This window comes from Peromyscus eremicus, chromosome 2, assembly GCF_949786415.1.
Source record: "Peromyscus eremicus chromosome 2, PerEre_H2_v1, whole genome shotgun sequence".
NCBI lineage: Eukaryota > Metazoa > Chordata > Mammalia > Rodentia > Cricetidae > Peromyscus > Peromyscus eremicus.
The window spans coordinates 126539643-126557284 of NC_081417.1; the positions used below are offsets into that span (position 1 = coordinate 126539643).

Below are 17642 nucleotides of genomic sequence, written 5' to 3' on the forward strand. Positions count from 1 at the left end.
TTATCTGACTACATGGGGTATCTGAGCATCAATCAGCTGTGTCCCTTTTATTAAAACAGTCACTATAAGATGTGCTATGGACAGATGATAGTCAGTAGGGATTTCTGTGAGAACTCTGGGGAATGGATGCACCCAGCAGCTTATTTTTCCACTCGGAAATGTACATTCCATTTCAAGAGAAAGCTGAGGGTGGCACCTCACTGGTGATATTTTATTTGTATTAAAATGTTATTTGTATGTTAATAAATAAAGTTGCCCGGGGGTCAGAGCTATTAGCAAGCCATAGGAAAGCAGGGCAGTGGTGGCGTATGCTTGTAATCCCAGCACTTGGTAGGCAGAGCTAGGTAAGTCTCTTTGTGTTCAGGGATACAACCAGTATTGGATACACATGCCTTTAATTTCAATACCAATCATAGAAAACCTAGAGGCCTATACAGACAGGCCGTGATGAGGCGGTCATGTGGTTGGGTTTACAACCAATGAGAAGGCAGAACAGGAACTCTATATAAAGTATATAATATATATAACTTTAACACAGGGGTAGCTCTGGTTCAGAGAGGTAGGACCACCGCAGGAGGAAGGGTAAGGTTTTAGCTCTTAGCTCTGACCTCTTGGCTTTCTTTTTTGCATTGGTTCTGGGTTTCTTATTTAATAAGAAGATTGGTTACATCTACACCCCACCCCTGTTTAGGATTGTTTAAGCTCATCTTTAACATTAGGGTTCCACCAATAATGCTCAAGTAAGTTTGAGTTTTAGGTTGACTTGACTCTCCCTGAAAATAAAACATGAAGCAATATTATTATTTATTGTATGATCTGGGCAATTTAAAATGGCTACAGTGAAGAAATCCCCAAAGTTCTCATAATGATATGACATAGGGAAATGCTGTGGACTATGTTCCGAGTCTTTGAAACTGGAAACTAAGGGACCTTACTTATCTTGATAAAGTTTTAAAAACTTGTCTTAAAAATTATTATAAATATCATTTGTATAAAAAAAATCTTTGAAATCTTAGTCTTTAATTCTGGAGAACTAAATACTTTATCTGGCACCATGAGAAAATAAAGGTATCAGTGGCACATAAATACTGTAAAATGTAGATGTACCAGTTTTATTAAATAAGAAACACAGAGTCAAATGCAGAGTTAAAAGCCCAAGAGATCAGAGTAGTAGCTAAGAGCTGATACTGAAAACCCTTTCTTACCCTCTGCTGCCACTGCCATTCTTCCCCTCCAAAAGAGGCCTAATTCCTGTGTGTCTGTCTTTTTATTGACTTCCTGTTCTGCCTTCTTGGTTGTAAACCCAACCACATGATCTCCTCGTCCCTGCGTGTCTATACAGACCTCTAGGTCTCTATGGTTGGTATTGAGATTAAAGGCATGTGTCTCCATGCTGGTGGTATCCTTGAACACACAGAGATCTGCCTGTCATGTGATCAAGATTAAAGGCATGTGCTACCACTGCCAGATTTCTGCTATGACTTGCTATTAGCTCTAACCCCTAGGTAACTTTATTTATTAACATACAAATAAAATCACATTTCAGTACAAATAAAATATCACCATATTCCTCCTTTCTATTTTAATAAAAAGAAAAAAGGAATATAAAGGAATATATTATAACTAATATAAGAAAAACTATACACAAAAGTACACTAACTATATACCATACATACAAGCAGTAAATACCTAAACAACCTGATTCACTTTCTATCCTAACTTATATTACTAACAGAACTATCTTATAACGTCTTTCAAATTAATACACTTACACTTTAGTGGGTTTATAAAGTCTTTAAAGAGACAGTAAAGGTAGTATAAAAATAAGCCACATAAAGATGAATATTACACAGAAAATCTGGATTATGTTGTCTTTGATATTCTTAACTGCAGAAAGACATTTGATTGTAAAAGCTGTTGAGTTAAGCCAATATGTATATTTTAAAGACACCTTGACTTCAAAATTTGGACCTAAGGATATGTTGCTTTGGAAAAGGAGGCTCTGCTTTTGTTTCCACAGAAAGCCAGAGGCTATGGATTTGTTCCCAATTAAGATACATCAGGTTTGATCAGCCAAGACCCCCTGAAAGGTCTCCAGTGACACCATGGCCCAGATGATCCAACATCCAGAACAGTTTCAAGGCAACTGGCTCAGATGACACACCCTCACACACTACTCCATAATCCTAAAATATTCTTTGTGTCCCCATAATATACAGTGCCCCCATCCAGCAGGAAGTAGTAAGAGAAGCTATTCCCAAATTCTCAAATATACCAAGCTGGCTTTGGAGAATTGGCTCATTCCTTCTCTAAACCCAAACATATTGCTTAAAAAAAAGTTGAGAAACTCTTTTGTCCCATATCAGAAGAGCCCTTTGGTGTGAGACAGAGAAAAACCAATGTATTTATTTAAACCAGGTTGATTATAAATGCGATCTCTTTCTAAAGAAGATAAGGGGATGTGATATAGATATGATAGGATGAAAGGGTAGATAATTGAATCTACTTTTAAAGAGCAACTTGTTTAAAATGTTTTACATTGCTATGGATTTTAGTTTATTGATACAAATTTAAAGTTAATTTTGTTATACTGTGTGTGTATTTTTACTCTTGTTTAAGGTATTATGTTTATACAACTCATTTAAATTGTAATGGAACAATTAGTCTTCTATGATGGTAAAATTTATAGTCATGTTAAGTTTTCTAGGTATACATAGATATATTTCAGATAGATAGATAGGTAATTTTCAAACACTTCAAAGACCTACAGAATATAGTATTTAAAAATTTAGGCTTTCTGGACAGTGAGACATGTCTGCTCCTGGAAGCACTAGATTTACTTCAGAGAGGAGGATGAACATCGAAGACACTCTATATGGAGTTTATCTTCTTCTTGGCAAAAATAGCCATTTGGGCAAGAAACTGTTCTTGCATAGACTGCTTGATTGACTGGACATGCAGGATCCATAGGAAGGTGGCCACTGAACTTTGCTTGGCAAAATGGTCCTTCAGGTTCCTGCTTCACAGAGGAAACTGCCAGATATTCTACAGGACACAGAGAAAAGTCACTGAGAGACTCTAGACCTGTGGGCTGAAGACAGATGCCCCAACTTTACAAAATAACTTTGGATGTCTGTCCAGGCTGTCAGCTGTCTCTGTCTACTCTCGCAAGACTCTCGAATGTTGCTTGCATACATCTCCCATTTCTCAGGTAATATTATATCCTTCTGAGGACTTTGATGTAGTTGAAGACTAGATAGTTATAATTTTCCTTAGTTATGGTAAAAGGTAAGTTAGATATGAAACCTTAGACTCACAAAAATAAGATAGATAGGATATCTTCTTTAATTTTGCCAAATACAAATAGACTAGTTATTACAAATAGACTAGATATTATAACTGTAACTCTTGCTTGATAATTGTTTTGTTATATGTAATTTTACTATGTGAAAGTTAAAACCTTCCTTTTTGAAAAAAAAGAAAAGGGGAAGTGCTGTGGATATCATCTGTATAAATAAAATGCTGATTGGCCAGTAGCCAGGCAGGAAGTATAGGCAGGCAAGGAGAGAGAAGAATTCTGGGAAGTAGAAGGCTGAGTGAGAGAGACACTGCTAGCCGCTGACATGATAAGCAATATGTAAGGTACCAGTAAGCCACGACCCACGTGGCAACTTATAGATTAATAGAAATGGGTTAATTTAAGATAGAAGAACTAGATAGCAAGAAGTCTGCCATGGCCATACAGTTTGTAAGCAATATAAGTCTCTGTGTGTTTATTCGGTTAGGTCTGAGTGGCTGTGGGACTGGCGGGTGAGAGGTTTGTGGACCAGGCAGGACTGTAGAAAACTTCAGCTACAGCAAAAAAAAAAAAAGGAAATTAAATAAATATAGAGAATATGATAGTGTATATAGAAATCAATAAGAAAACTGCTTAATATAAATGGGCACAAAATAGTATTCTTCCAGCTTCAATAAAATTAAAAATGCATTAGATCTTCTCAGAGTTTAAAGATATTATGTCGGTAGAGCTGAGTAAATATATGGTAGTCACAGATAGTATAATACTAATGATTCAATTTACAGACACAAGTTACCTTTATATTAAATTATATATTCAATAAAATTCTTACATAATGTTATCAAAATATTTTAACATTTATTTTTATTTTATATGTATGAATGTTTTGCCTACATGTATGTCTGTGTACCTCATGATCACAGTGTCTTTTGGGGCCAGAATAGGAGGTTGGATTCACTGACAGTAGTGCTCCACCATGTGTGCTGGGAATTGAACATGGGCTCTCCAGAAGAACAGCAAGTGCTCTTAAACATTAAACCATCTCTACAGTCCCATGCTATCAGAATATTAAGAGCAATAGAGCAGCTTAATCTCAAAATTATTGGAAAAAAAGGGAGTAAATCTTGACCTATACAACATAGATGAAATTTTGGTTACTCTTCCAGAAATAAAAGCAATGTGTCAGAGGGAGGCTGTGGAGTTCAACTAAATAATCACTTTGAAACACTTTAAGCTGCAGCATTAAAAGGTGACATTGGTACTGAGTTATAGTGGAACAATGCCACATATCTCCTTCTAGCCTATAATGAAGCTTCAATTAAACCAAGTAACACTTGAAAACCTGTAAAAATAATTCAGAATGTTTTAAACACTTTACATAGATATATAGTACATACAGCATTTACATATATGTCAGGAGTTTTACATTTTAATATTTTTAAGTTATAAACTAGAAAAAGTTCAGGATATAATGGTTTCAAGATAGGAGATTTGGGGGTTTTGAGCATATCTAGAAATGATATAAACATAAAAATAAAGATAATTAAATCAAAAGGAAGGGGAGAGAGATCACTAAGTTGACTGTGGAAACTGGAAACCACCCCTACCTCTAATTCTCTCCCTACTGAAGAGGAAAAAGACACTAATCAGAAGGTTACTAGCCCAGAGAACCATATTAAATATTTAAATAAATTAAAAATGATAAAAAGCCAAACTCAGCAAGCAAGCCTTCAACTGATCTCTGAGTTTGACAACGTGGAAGACTTTGAGACCCTGTACAACCTTATTCAGTTGTAAAGTAATTAATTGCCTTACTGTGACTAATGATTTTTTAATGATAATATGGAGCCTGTGTGGGAAGATGAGATACAAACACAGAGACAAAGTGAGCTTGATCACTTTTGGCTAGACTATGCTATACCTTATTAGAGAATCTTCTGATGACTCTAGTGATGATGTATGTGAAGCTCTTGATAATGGCAGAGCTAATGGTGATAAGATAGCAATTTGGAGTCCTGAGTGTGAAAACAGAGAAGCAGTCACACACATATAAAGTGTATAAAAGGAAAGGTTAGGACTTGCTTCAAAGATAATGGTTAGTTATCAGTTCCAATAAGACACTATGAACTGTGGTTATTATTTATTTATTTATTTATTTATTCATTTATTTTTGGTTTTTTGAGACAGGGTTTCTCTGTGTAGTTTTGGTACCTGTCCTGGATCTCACTCTGTAGACCAGACTGGCCTCAAACTCAGACATCCGCCTGGCTCTGCCTCCTAAGTGCTGGGATTAGAGGTGTGTGTCACCACCACCCGGCATGTGGTGATAATAATAATGTGGTGACAAATAAAGCTTGCCTGGGGATCAAAGGACAAAGCCAGAAACTATTTTAAATATAGATGCCAGGCAGTGGTAGCACACACCTTTAATCCTATCATTCAGTAGGCAGAGATTCATCTGGATCTCTGAGAGTTCAAGGCCATATTGGAAACAGAGCCAGACATGGTGGCACATACCTTTGACCCTAGTACTAGTTAACAATAGAGATCTGCAGGTCTGTACAGACAGACAGAAGGTGATAGATCTGGGAAGAAAGAGGAAGTGATGTAGCTAGGTGGAGAGAGGAAATAAGACAGCAGGCACAGAAAGATATCTAAGGTGTGAGTATACAGGAAGTCGCTCTCTTGGGCTGAGGATTTCCTAATGGTAAGAACTTATGGCTGGCATGTTGTATTCCTCTGATCTTTCAGCTTTCATCCCAATATCTGAGTCCGCTCTGGTTTTTTTGTTTTTTTGTTTGTTTTACTAATAAGACTATTTAGCAATTTATGCTACAATAAAAAGCAGCTCCATCACTAAAAATAGGTTTGCTGTTGAAGAAGACACCCTCTAAGTATCCTCACAGGAGAGTATTCTCACAAGCAATTGAGATTGGGGGCTGAAGCAAAGCCTCATCAGAGTAGAATAACTACACTGAAGTTTGATTCCATGTAAATGTTGCTAAGATGTAAGAGAAATTTCATTCACCTTTGTCTTTTACTTCTGTGTTCATTGTTTTTCTAGAGTGTCCACTATCTCAATAAAAGAATTACAGTATGTGTCATCTCTAGAATCCACAAATGTGCTCCTGGAATGCTCTGTAACAGCTGATTGGAATTACCATTACAATCACATTTACCTTTCCACAGCACTAAAAAAAAAAAGAATGTATATTTATATTACCTTAGCAGGAAAAAAGATCTGTTTCTGTTCCACTCCATGCAGTAATATATTTTGCTGATATAAGAGCCTCAGTACAGTTTTCTAGGAATCTTTGATTTCTTTTCATATTTTCCTTGCTGTACTCTTGCTGATGGCTGTAGATTTTATTTGTTTTCCTATTTGATAACATTTAGTGATTCTAATTTCAGTTTTTCATTTATTTTGCTTTTCTTTTGGAACATTTTTCTTTATGGAACATTGGTGAAAGATACAGAAATATGACAGGAAGGTGGAATAAACACTGAATTGGTGCAAAAAAATACTGGAGAATGAACAAGTTTAAAATTACTGACATTTATTGAGCTGACTTTATATTTTAAGACACAAGCATGAAACAGATCATGGAACATATACCTCACAATACACACACAGAGGGAAGATGAGAACAGGGAAGGGGAAGGATGTTGAGCTGTAAATTGAATGGGTTAACTCACACATGGAACCACAGAACTTGAAGATTGAGGAAGGAGAATTGCTAAGAGTGTGAGCCCATCCTGGGATACATAGTGAATTCCAAAGCAGTCTGGACTATATAGTAAATGCCTATCTCAATAACAACAAAACAATTTCTTTAAAGATTAAAAATGAAGTCATTCCATACCTGGCCAGAATGGTTAGATGATATAGAATGTAAGCTATAAGGCCAGGCGGTGGCGGCGCACGCCTTTAATCCCAGCACTTGGGAGGCAGAGCCAGGCGGATCTCTGTGAGTTCGAGGCCAGCCTGGGCTACCAAGTGAGTTCCAGGAAAGGCGCAAAGCTACACAGAGAAACCCTGTCTCGAAAAATAAAAAAAAAAAGAAATGTAAGATATAGATATGATAGGATAAAAGGGTAGATTATTAAATCTACTTTTAAAGAGCAACAACTTGTTTAAAATATTTTATGTTGCTATGGATTTTAGTTTATTGATACAAGTTTAAAGTTAATTTTGTTATACTGTATGTATACTTCTACTCTTGTTTAAGGTATTATGTTTATGCAGCTCATTTAAAATTGTATAAATAATAAAGAAATAGAGATTAATAGTTATCTAGGATAATCAAATTTATAGTCATGTTAGTTAAGGCTTTTAGGTATATAAAGGTATATTTCAATTAGGCAGGTAATCTTCAAACATTTCAAAGACTTACAGAATATGGCATTTAAAATTTAAAAACTTTGACTTTTCTGGACAGTGAGACAAGTCTGTTATTGGCAGCACCCAATCTACTTCAAAAACGAAGATGGGAATTGAAAACACTCTATATGGAGTTTGCTTTCTTTATGGCAAAATTTAGCCATTTGGGCAAGAAAATGTTCTTGCCTGGACTGCTTGACAAAATGTTGTATCAACTGAACATGCAGGACCCATGGAAAAATGACTACTAAATTTTGCCAAAACAAGGCAAGATAGTCCTTCAGATTCCTGCTTCACAGAGGAGACTGCCAGATATTCTGCAGGACACAGAGAGAAGCAACTAAAAAACTCTAGGCCTATAGGCTGAAGATGGATGCCCTAATGTTGCAGAGGAACTTTGGGTGACTGTCCAGGCAGCCAGCTGTCTCTGTCATTCTAGATTTTTTGGAATTTGCTTACAATGCTCTTCTTGTTTACTTAGGTAATATTAGATCCTTCTGGGATCTTTGATGTAGTTGAAGACTAGATAGTTATAATTCTCCTTGGTTATGATAAAAGATAAATTATTTATGAAATTTTAGACTCACAAATATAGGATAGATGATAAAATATTTTCTTTAATTTTGCCAAATGCAAATAGACTAGATATTGTAACTGCAATTCTTGCTTGATAACTGTTTGATGTATATAATTTTACTATATTAAAGCTAAAACCTTCCTTTTTGATTAGATAGAAAGGGGGAAATGCTGGGGGATGTCTTTCTGTATGCTGCGAATATATGTTGTTCCCTTTGGTTAATAAATAAGCTCATTTGGTCTATGGCAAGGCAGCTTAGAGGCAGGCAGAAAATCTGAGAGAGACTGGAAAGAGAAAGGCAAAGTTTGGGCAGAGCCACCACCAGAAGAAGCAAGATGTAAAAGTACCAGTAAATCATGAAGCTATGTGGCAATGCATAGATTAATAGAAATGGGTTAATTTAAGATACAAGAGCTAGCTAGCAAGAAGCCTGACCCATAGGCCATACAGCCTGTAAATAATATAAGCCTCTATGTGTTTGCTTGGGACCAAGCAGCTGCAGGATGAGGGAGGGAGAGATTCGTCCTGACTTCAGGGCAGGGCAGGTTCAGATAAACCTTCTGGCTACAGTTTGATGCCATTACAATAAGCAGTTTATAAAAAGTAACCCATTCCCTTTTAATTTCCTCTCATGTTCTAGCATTACACAATTACAGCTGTTTATCTAGTCGAAAAGGCAGTCTTCAGTAAGCAACACAAACATTGGCTTCAATGAAGTTGTTACAATAAAACCTTTTGGGGCTGGAGAAATACCCAGTAGTTAAGTACACTCACTGCTCTTCCAGAAGACTGGAGTTCAGTTCCCAGCACCCATTTCTAGTGCTCACAATCCCCTACTCACTACAGCTCCATCTGAGGGAACCTTACTCCCTCTTCTGGCTTCTGCAGGTATTGGCATTTGCGTGGCATACACAAACACAGATACACACATAAATAAATCAATTATTTTTTAAAGAATTGTTTAAAAATTGTCCCTTCTCCATGGTGAACTCTTTTCTCTCATTACTCCTGAACTGGATCATATCTGTATCTGAATCTCTAACAAATGGTTTACATGAATAGAGCATGGTTTATGTCACAACATAGTTATCTTGTACTTCACTAATTCTGGTCAAGACTTCACAGGAAAGAAAAAAATGTGTATTCTTTCCTTTTAAAATAAGTTATAATCCTCCTACTTAAATGAAAGATTTGTTTGCAAAAATCACTTTAATACTAAATGTTTATTTTACCACTGTGTTGAGTTTAAATGTGAACACTTCTGCTCATGTTGTGAGTTGTGTTCTGACTTAATGAGAAATTTTGCATATATTTAAAAATCAAAATATGCTCTGCCAGAGAAAACTCAGTTTAGCTTCAGAATAATTATCATGACCATAACTATTTAGTATCTAAGTAGAAACTGAAATAGAGAGCAACAGATCTTTTAAAAAAGATTAAAAGTGTGAAGTTTTAAAAATATAAAGGAGGAATGAGCACATCTTCAAAAAATAGAAGCAGAGGGAATTCTTTGCTTGCAGATGTACTCTACAAAAAACTTAAAGATCACAGAACAAGGGAGAACAATATCAGTAAATACCAATCTAGATGGAAGGAGGAAATTTCTATAAATAGTAAATTCCTAGTCAGGTATAGTGGTTCTTCTGCAACATTCCCTCAGCCTTAGGTGTGGGAGTTAGAAAACAGATAATCTTAAGATGACTAACAATATCAACCATTGGTGATGGTGAGAATAAGCATTACTTGTTCAAATATTTTTAATGGTTTTCATACAGTAAATTATAGTGTTTTGTAATAGAGAACAACAGAGCAATTTAGAAAGGCAACAGTGTTTCAGTAACATGCACTTGACCAAGATGATGGGACCAAAGGAAGAATAGCCACCAAGAGACAAGCACTTGGTGACCTGGTGGTTGGAGGGCATGACAGTAAATGGCTTGGATATCAGAATTTTGGTTACATACACAAGGACTAAAGAAATATTTGAAGGAATAAGAGAACCCAATCTCCTTCATAATTTAAGAAGTTACAAATACAAAAGAAAAATAAATTCTGTCATTGAATTAGAATGAAAGCAATTTATATGAAGTCACTGATTTCAATATGTTTTAGTATATAGAGAATTAACATGCGAATCAATGGATATACAAATAGGTGATTCATAGATGATAGGTATAGGATAGTTGTATCTGTTGTGAAAGTCTAAAGCTATACATTTCAGTATCACTGAGGACATTTAGCTTGCAACAGGTTCTCTAAATATCATTACACTCAATGTCCCCGGGTCTTTGAACAAATAATTAATGCCAGGGACAGAATATGGAAAGAAGAAAATTGACACTGAAATAAGATTAAGAGGAAAACATGGGTTTTGGGGCTCACTCTAGCTAAATCAGAGACAATTTGAGTTTTGAAATAAATGTCACAACAATGGATTATATCTGTTAAATAAAATAGTACTACGTTCAAAGTGATATAAACATATTTTAAATAAACAAAAGAAAAAAATAAGTGGGGCCGGGCAGTGGTGGCGCACACCTTTAATCCCAGCACTTGGGAGGCAGAGGCAGGCAGATCTCTGTGAGTTCGAGGCCAACCTGGTCTACAGAGCAAGATCCAGGAAAGGCGCAAAGCTACACAGAGAAACCCTGTCTCGAAAAAACCAAACCAACCAAACAAACAAACAAAAAAATAAGTGGGAAAAGGAAAAATGATTTCCTTAGGGTAGAATGTCAACTTATAAATGAATTAAAATGTTGAAATTAGTGAGCAGGACCATCCATTTAACAGGTTGGTCAGGTTTCTAAGCCTCCCACAATTGTCTGCACACTTTTCTATATAAGTTTTAGAAAAAGAAATCTTCCAAGCTGGTCTAGCAGGAATTCCCCTCTCTGATATCTGTTCTAGTCTCTCTTTTGCCATCCACTATGAGGTCTGACAACAAGAATCAATCCTGCTAGTTCAGTTCAGGCAGAGTTCCCTTCATGACTGTTCACACTTAGAAATTCTCCATCCACCTACAACAGTCTGTCCTGGGCTATGAGCTCCCGCTTGCTCGTGCTGTATTCAGTTGAATCTAAGCTCACTCTCCACCAAAACCCCATTGTATTGGTCATCTTTTTATAACAAGAGTCCACAGTGAAGTTTTCACTGACATATTTAACAAATACCCTAGAATTATTGATTGTTCTATAATATTAGAGATCTCCATTTACTCCCATGATGCTAATAGTTAATTTAGCAAGAACCACAAACACACACACACACACACACACACACACACACACACACACACACACACACACAAAACCTAGTAGATAAAACTGAAAAGAGAACCAAGATTCTATGTAGAAACAATGGAGTACCCACTCACAAAATAGTTACAAATAAAAGTAGGGTGAGGTAACTTTATAACAAAATATGGTAGAAACCATTTTAATCAAACAGTCAAAAGTTTCTAACCAACAATTGTATATATATGGTAGGTAACAACATGGGACAATCATATTTGATGGACCAGGCTAAAATAATTATTGTTCATCTAATATCACAAAATATCATACAAACCCCAACAGGTAGGTATTCTATAATACACTTACTCTATACTCCTTAAGAAAAGGACTTAGAAATCTTTCCAGATTTAAGAAGACTTGAAAGATTTACCTCATGGGTGCCTTGCATAATTCTTAATAGATTTATTTCACTATAAAGAACATTACACTAACAAATAGTAAGACTGGAATGGATTCTCTGGATAGATTGGAATTTTTGTACTGTTTTTGTGTGAACTGAAATTCCTGGGGACAAAACCTTACCTGTGTTAAACATTTAAAAGCTAGATTGCTTAAAATTTCTGTGACTATAGAGAGCTGGAATATTGCAGGTCCAGAACCAATTATCTTGAGCTTCCTTTAGCCATCTAAATAGGCATTTGTTGCCCAGACTGTGTTTGACTTAAAACTCTTGTGACTATCAGTAAAATCCTTTCTTTTTTTACAATGTGTTGACAGTGAGATTAGAAAGATGGTTCAGTGTCTGAGAGCACATACTCTCTAGCAAAAGACTCAAATTCAATTCCCGAGCACCTACATCAGGCATCTCACAATCACCTGTATTTCCAGCTCCACTTCTGTAGGCACCTGCATTCACATGCACATACTCACACAGAGGTACAATAAAATAAAATAAAAATTTAAGGATATGTAAACAAACCCCTAGCTTCCACCAACTCAATAGCTATGAATTTCATCTGGCAGCATCTGAGATATATAGAAGTTTCCCCAGTTTGCTTGTAGCCCACTTATCTGATATTCCCACTAATGTATTTTTAAAGTATCTTGACTTATGATTTTCTTTGTCCTGTTACTTCATGAAACTGTTTCCAGCAGTTTCACCTAAATTTGTATTCCTGGACCACAGCCACCCAAACTTGGCTGCAGAATAAATTGTGTCTTATTCTCTGAGATGAGATGGTTTTACATTAATACTTGAAGCAGTGATGAATGATTGGAAGTTGTTTCAAAGTTCAACTTCTAAGAGAGAGTTGCTCCCACACTAAAAATAAGAATGTGGTAAACCAGGAAATTATAGATTGGCAATACCCATGAAAGAACTAAAAACACAAAAACTAATGACCTGGATTCTGGAAAGTAGGGGAATTCTTTTTTTTTTTTTTTAAATTAGGAAAGTCCTGTAGCTGTTTTTACTTTTGATAAAATCATGGGAAGAGGAGAAATCTGGGATAATGTATTAGAGGAGCCTTCACAACAGAGTGGTCTGTGCATATCTCCAGAATGCAAATATAAGGCAGGATGTGGAGACAAAAACCTGTAATCCCAGTGTCAGGGATGGGAGTGGAGATAGGAGGATCTCAGAGGCTTTCTGGCCAGCCAGTCTATCCAAACCAGTGAATTTAACCTTTGGTGAGAGACCCTGCCCCCTATATAAAGTGAAAAGTAATTGAGGTAGATACCTGATGTTGGATTCTGACCACACTCACACACACACACACACACACACACACACACACACACACAAAAAAAAAAAAAAAAAAAAAAGCAAAACAAATTTAGTTTTGAGTACTATACTTAGACCATTACATTTAAAAATATCCTGTCTTGAAAAACCAAAAAAAATGTATAATTTATAAATATAACATAAATATGAAGTATATAGAAAAAAGTCTTAGAAAATGAGAGTAGGGTTTGCACAGTGCAAACTATAAAATATTTTTTGGAGAAATTAAAGATCCACATGAATGAAAAGCTATAACAAGTAAATAGATGACAAAGTATTGTTTATAAGTTTACTGTTAATTTATACCTATAAATTCAACTTAATTGTAAAATCTAACCAGATTTTAAGGAAGTTGACATAGTGATATATAATTTTGTGGGAAATCTCAGGATATTGACTCTCTATAAATATCTATTTTCTCAAAGATTCAAAGATTCAATTATTTATTTATTTATCTATTTATTCATTCATTTATTTATTGTTGACCAAGATGGCTTTGAGCTCCTTGGTGCAAGCAAACACCCAACATTTGAAATTATTAAATTGTAAAACTTCACATTTATGATATGTACTATTGTAACAGGGCCCCAGACTACGTAGGCTCCAAGACCTAAGCACAATTGACTCCATGTAGAAGGCTGTAAAACTCAGTACGTAGGCAGTACCACTTTTCAAAACTAAAACAAAGGACTATTCCATGTCTGAACAGTTTTCTCTGGTAAATTCCCCCCAAAACGGTGATATTTGGACAAATTTATAGAACTGGACTGATGCATATGCTAATCTGTGCAGTAAATATTTTTATTTGGTGTTGTAACTGTTCACGGTGGCCCTTTGTAGCAAAATATTTGGATAGGCAACAGGTAAGAGGCAGTTATCCTGTAAACATTTGTAGGCATTTAACAAAGGAACCACTCCATGACTTAGACCAATCAGATTCCTCCAAGAGACCATGCCATGACCATCACCTGATAGGAGCAGCCCCAGATCTGCCCATCACAGACAGTGGATATGATTCCAAGCCCCAGGATGTCCTGGGCATCAGGCAATTGGAAAGACCATTGACCGTTCTGCTCTGCATGTTAACTACAGGACCTCCCTGGGCCTCTGAGGTATCTAGCATGTGTATAAAAGCTGTTTCTCAATCCTTCCCCTTGGGCTCCATGGGCCTATCAGTACCATAGTTTTGGAGGGTCCTATAACCAGGTGCAATATGGCCATGACTACCCTCTAGCAGACTACCAGCAAGTCATCCAGCATGCTCTGTGAGTGGACCACACCCAGTGCAGAGTAAATTACACATGGAATTACACCAGCCCCCTGGACCCAGAAAGAGTCCTGTACAGCAAGGTTGCTCCTTCCCAAGGCTCTCAGGGGATTAGCTCTAACACACACCACCTAACAGAGCTGGAGCTCCTGAGGAGTCCTTGGAACATCTTGCAGAATTGCGAACACGGTGTCTGCAGGCTCACTCCACAGCTGCTGTGTCTTACTTCTTAGCAACTACCTAGGAACCTTCAAATCCAATGAACTCTAAAAACTAGCAATTTGCCAGAGGAATGACAGAAAGCCTTTATCACGTAACCTATGGACATAGCCATAGAGGTGATGAAATTTGTGAACTGTTTGTTGGTGAATGGCTCCAAATTGCAACTGACACATATATAAGGACATAATCTGAAATGTTGATATCATTAAATAGTTGGAGCACTGCCTTAAAGATAAAGCAGTAATGACAATCATAGCAATCAGCCACAAATGCAAACAGAATATAGAAGGCACTGCGTTGCTGCTGGACAAGGATGAGCATGGTTTACATACTAAGTACATTACATTCATGGAATGATGTACTTAGTATGCAAATTGAGTTCATAAAACAAGGACCTATGAACTTCAGATTCATCCCTGTGCTTTTCCCAAATGCCAAAGAAGGAGCATGTGCCCACCTGGCTTCAGAACACACGTTTTCAGCTGGTCCAAGAATAAAAATCCTGCTGTAGCTGCTCCGAAAGGAAAAGTATATGTCTCCTTCCTGAGGTCCTCTGCTCACCCTTCAAGTGATACCCTTGTGGTATCAGTAATCTCCAAATCAGTGGGACCGCATTCTCACAGTGTTCTTCTAGCTGAGTCTGGGTCATGGCACTCAAGGCTATTTCTCAATGTCTCCTGGGTATATTCAGGGCCCAGGACACCTCTTCTGCAGAGTTCTCTCTCTCTCTCATCACTTTCTAGTCAAGAGACCATGCCATGACCATGGAACAGAGCAGCCCCAGATCTGTCCATCATAAACACTGAGTATGATTCCAAGCCCCAAGATGTCCTGGGCATCAGACATTCCTGCCTTTGAAATACACACAAGGTGCCTGTGTCCTCCTGAGTCTGAATTGTCCATGCTGGACTTCCAGGACTTAGTGAGTGGATACTCCAGGGGATGGCAGCAAACACATATGACCACAAGCACTCTGTTATCACTTCAGGTACTTTTATGTGTTTGAAGTTGCTTGTGTGTCCTTAGATCAAACTGAATCATGTCCAAATAGTAAAATGAATTTTAGAGCAATTTTATTTAGAGCAATTGAATCTCTGATAGAGACACTAAGTGACCATGAAGTCTTGAACTGACTTATGAAAACTATTATATACACCAGCTTGTTACTTAAAATTTGGAATGAATCAAGTTGGACTGAGGGGGTCCCAGAAATACATGACTGTATCTGTCAACATACACAAGAATTATTATCATAGTCATGTATAACTAGCATGGTTGACCAAGGTTTGCTACTGGTAAGGAAGCCTCAATAATCAAGTGAACAAGGTGCTTCATCCTATGGATGTCAATCAGTCTTTATTTAGAACAACTCTATTATTTGTTCAATGAGCCAGCCATGATGAAGACAGGAAAGTTTATGAGCTGGAAATGGATTTCCCCCCCTCCATCCTGTCTTTCTCCCGAAACCACTGGTTGTACAGCTGCCATTAGTAAGGAATAAACATCCACAGATTTTCCCACTATTACTTATTATGTTGGAGCACTTCTGCCACACTGAGAAGAGCAATTCATCTTCACTGAGTTAGATAATTAACATAAAACCACAGCTTGTTGAAGAAGTATTATAAGCATGCTCCCCGTGATCACTTCATGGTACACTAAATTAAAAATCTACAGTTAAAATTATCACAGCTGATCAAAATGAATGATGTTATAAGGAACATGCTCCTGTTTATAATACAGATGTATGTCTACATGTAAGGCTGGAATGTGTCCTTTCTGTCATCATCAGATTGGTCCATCACTGACCCCAGCATCTTGGATTTCTAATAAGGTTCTACATTGAACCCAAGGGAGGGTGGTTTAAACAGTTTGGATGATGTGGGAAAATAAGAATAAATCATTGTCTTAAAGAGGAGCAAGCATCTGAGTTTTCTGTTTTTATTAGTGCTGTAATAACCAAAAGAAGAGAAAGCAACATGTATTCTGAAACTATCTTTGTTAGTATCTATTTGCATTTGAGCCGTGAAACGAAAAGTATTGATCTTCACAAGGTTTCCCCAACTGTCTTCCCCAAACTTCTCTTATTGAACAACACACATCAGAAGACAATGTACTAGGGAAATTAGAAATAAAAAAATGCAGACTAGACCCTACAAATAGTCACTATCACACTGTAAGCAAAGCATTAGATTACTCACCCAAATGTGATTTAATCAATTCAAAATGTCAGCATGTCCTTACTTCCTCCAGGTTCCCAGAAACAATACTGTGGAAGCCAATGCTTCTGTGTGATGAGGAATGAGAAGGGCAGAGTTAAACTAGCAGCCAGCTCAGTCACAGTGCATAAATCAAATTAATAAACCTGAGCCAAGCCAAGGCAAGTCGGCACCAGAAACAGGAAGTCTTTATGAAGTCAGTCTAGCAGCTGTACTCCTTTGTGAAGGAAATCCCCTCACTTAACATTGCACAAAACCAATTTATTTTTTCCTTTCAGCTTTATTGAAGTATTATTAGTAAACTAAAACTGCCTATATTTAATGTATGCAAGTTAATATTTTGACATATAAAACCTGAATTGTTGTAATCAAGCTAGTTTGCATATGTATTACCTCAAATATGATGCATATGATTTTTTGTCATAAGTACTCATGAGAACTACTTACTAGGCATGTTTAAGATAGTGTGTTAACTGAAGCCAGCTTGTATATTACATCTATAAAGTTTAATCATCTTGCACAGCTAAAATGTTGATTTGTTATCACCTTATTTCTGCTTTTTCCTAGTTCTTTCCAAACAGGGCAAACACTGTTCTCTCTATTTTTACTATGCAAATATGCAAAAGAATATTTGTCTTTCTATGTCTGTTGTTTACATCACA

At 36.7% G+C, this 17642-nt stretch overlaps 2 pseudogenes; both read left to right on the forward strand.

Moving 5' to 3' along the window:
* Positions 1 to 4882: 4882 nt before the first annotated feature.
* Positions 4883 to 5414, forward strand: LOC131904853 (eukaryotic translation initiation factor 4E-like; annotated as a pseudogene).
* Positions 5415 to 14808: 9394 nt separating this feature from the next.
* On the forward strand, positions 14809 to 15353 carry LOC131904854 (E3 ubiquitin ligase TRAF3IP2-like; annotated as a pseudogene).
* Positions 15354 to 17642: the final 2289 nt, after the last annotated feature.